The sequence below is a fragment of the Myotis lucifugus genome, unplaced genomic scaffold (genome assembly GCF_000147115.1).
Source record: "Myotis lucifugus unplaced genomic scaffold, Myoluc2.0 scaffold_423, whole genome shotgun sequence".
Classification (NCBI taxonomy): Eukaryota; Metazoa; Chordata; class Mammalia; order Chiroptera; family Vespertilionidae; genus Myotis; species Myotis lucifugus.
Genome location: NW_005871471.1, coordinates 734723 through 737914, shown reverse-complemented (window position 1 = coordinate 737914; position 3192 = coordinate 734723). Strand labels below are relative to the sequence as shown.

Below are 3192 nucleotides of genomic sequence, written 5' to 3'. Positions count from 1 at the left end.
ACCTAGAGTTATCAATAAGCATCAGCTGGAACAAAAGAGGTGCATGTGTAAGACAGTAACAAACACTTTTTTGAAAGATGGTATTACAGCCCTGGCCGGTGTGGCTCAGTTAGTTGAGTGTTGTCCTGTGACCTGGAAGGTTGCTGGTTTGATTCAGGTCAGGGTTGCAGCTTGAACCCCAGTAGGGGGCATTCAGGAGGCAGCCAATCAATGTTACACTCTCACACTGATGTATCTCTCTCTCTCTCTCTCTCTCTCTCTCTCTCTCTCTCTCAAAAAAATCAATAAAAATATTTTTAAAGAAATTATGCAGAAGGGGAACTTACAGATCAAGAGAGATCTAAGACATTTGTCAACCAATCACAATTATTATACCTTATTTGCATCTCAATTCCCACAAACTGAAAAACAAAAAACAATTGGAAAATTTTGAACAGTGACTGTTGAGAATATTAAGGAATTATTGTTAATTATTTTTAGGTTTAATAATGGTATGGAGGTTAGATTTTTAAAAGCCTCTGTGTTTTTTAATGAGTAGAAATATTTAACGATGAAATTCTGATGTCAGGGATTTGCTCAGAATAATCTGGGCCATGGTACAGATGAGGTAGAAATTAGCCATTAGTTGACAATTGTTGGAAGCTGAGTAATAGGTAAAAGGGAATTCATTACACCACTGTAACCTTCAAATGTAAGGGGAATTCATTACACACCACTGTAACCTTCAAATGTAACCAATAAATGTTATTGTTTAGTATCATGAACTCATTAACTTTAACATATTTGATGTGCTTTAATAAATATAATGCTCCAATTAGCCCAATTTTAGCCAGTGGGATCCCTTGAAGTTGGTTCTTTAGGTTTTTTTTAATGGAATCTTGTCGTTTTGATCACTTTCCTTGTTTTCTATATGAGAAAATGTTCCAGATTCATATTTTATATTTCCTGATCCACACCTGGAGTCAGCCTTTACTTCAATGCACCCTAATGTGGAAAATGTAACTAAAACATCTTTGATAAAGCATAACCAATGGATACAGACACCAGGGGATGAGGGCATGAGTGGGGGGATGGGGGACAATGGGGGTATAAGGACACATTTGTAATATTTTAATCAATAAAGAAAAAAGAAAAAAACATCTTTGATATACACCTAAAATTATTCAAGTATAGGTAATTGATTTCTTGTTTTCAGAACGCAGTAAGTGTAACCTCTTCTAGGTTACACTTATCTATCTATGTGAGACCCGCCCCTGTATTGAGAGAAAACCTCTAGTCTAGGCCTTTTTTTTTTTTTTAATCCTCACCCAAGGATATTTTTCCATTAAATTTTTTTTTTTTTTAGAGAGAGAGTGGAAGAGAGAGGGAAAGACAGGGAGAAACATCAATGTGAAAGGAAAAAATTGATTGGTTGCCTCCTGCATGTGCCAGGGCCCAGGCCAGAGAGGAGCCTGCAACTGAGGTATGTGCCTTTGACCAGAATCGAACCCAGGACCCTTTGGTCCACAGGCCAACGCTCTATCCACTGAGCCAAACCACGAGGGCGCCCCTAGGTCTTTCTAATGAACAGAATTAGGAAATTTTTTCATGAACTCAAACTGACACTTCCAATTCAAACCCAGGAACTAGAGAATTTTTATTTATCCTCACCAATCTTACCTCAGTATCTCCTTTCACTTAGTGAAAAATCCCAGTTCTTTAGAGAACCAATATAAGTATTCAAAATAACAATATCAACATCACAACTGATTACAAATTTTAAATTTTATTTTTTCACTCTTTTGCCCTTAAGCCTATTTCTTTTTTTAAAAATAACAACATTGAGATACATTTCACATATTATAAAATCCACCCTTTTAAAGTATAGAATTCAGTGGTTTTTATTATAGTCAGAGTTGTACAACCATCACCACTATGTAATTTCAGAACATTTTTATCACCACAAAAAGAAACCCATACCCATTAGCAGTCGTCCATTCCCTGGATCCTCCAGCTCATGGCAACCACTAATCTATTTTCATTTTCTATTCTGGTCATTTCATATAAATGCAGTAATACATTATGTGGCTTTTGTGACTCGCTTCTATCACTTTAATGTTTTCAAGGTTTGTCCATGTTGTAGCATGTGTCAGTACTTCATCCCTTTGATTGACAAATAATATTGGATTGTATAAATATTACATATTTTGTTTGGGTTTTGGGGCATTTGGGTTTTTCAGCTTTTTGGCCATTATAAATAATGCTGCTATGAACATTTGTGTATAGGCTTTTGTGTGGACATATGTTTTCATTTCTCTGGTACACACCTAGGAGTGGAATTGCTGGGTCTATGGTAACTCTATGTTTGCCATTTGAGGAACTGAAAAGCTTTTTCAAAGTGGCAGGGTAATTCTCTCTTGAGTCTACTATGAGCACAAGAAGCTGACAATCAAGTCAAATAGTCACCTGAAATAGTTCCTCTCCGGGTAGTTATACAAACAACTAAATACAATTAGGCTCATTTACTTAATTCATTTTTGAGTTTTTAAAAAATGTTGCCTCGGTTTGGATCCGAGTCACGGCACCAAAAAAACAAAACAAAAATGTTGCCTCTGCCATTATCTTTCCCCTTCAGTCTAATATATATATATATATATATATATATATATATATATATAAAATTGATTTTTTTAACAGAGAGGAAGGGAGAGGGATAGAGAGTTAGAAACATCAATGAGAGAGAAACATTGATCAGCTGCCTCCTGCACACCCCCTACTGGGGATGTGCCTAAAACCAAGGTACATGCCCTTGACCGGAATCGAACCTGGGACCCTTCATTCCGCAGGCCAACGTTCTAGCCACTGAGCCAAACTGGTTAGGGCCAGTCTATCTTTATTAAAATTATGCTGATGCTATGCTTTCATAGTTTAATTGTATTTTTAGAATATATATATATATATATCACCCTAATATGCAAATAGACTGAACGGTGGAACAACCAAACAACTGGTCGCTATGACATGTGCTGACCACGAGGTGGTGCACATGGAACATGGCGGGTGTCAGCAGCAGGCAGCACAGTGCAGAACATGGCAGGCGTCGGCCACGGTGGAATGGTGGAACAGGTGAGCAGGGGTGCCAGACCAAGGCAGAGCGCCAGCTGCTGTCATTGGAGTGAGCCTCTGGTGGTTACTGAAAATTCTTTGCTCCCA

General features: G+C 37.6%; 1 protein-coding gene across 1 annotated transcript in view; it reads right to left on the bottom strand.

Moving 5' to 3' along the window:
• The window catches only part of IFT80 (intraflagellar transport 80), a 106077-nt gene that overhangs the window by 42436 nt on the left and 60449 nt on the right, over positions 1-3192 (bottom strand). The window lies entirely within an intron of this gene.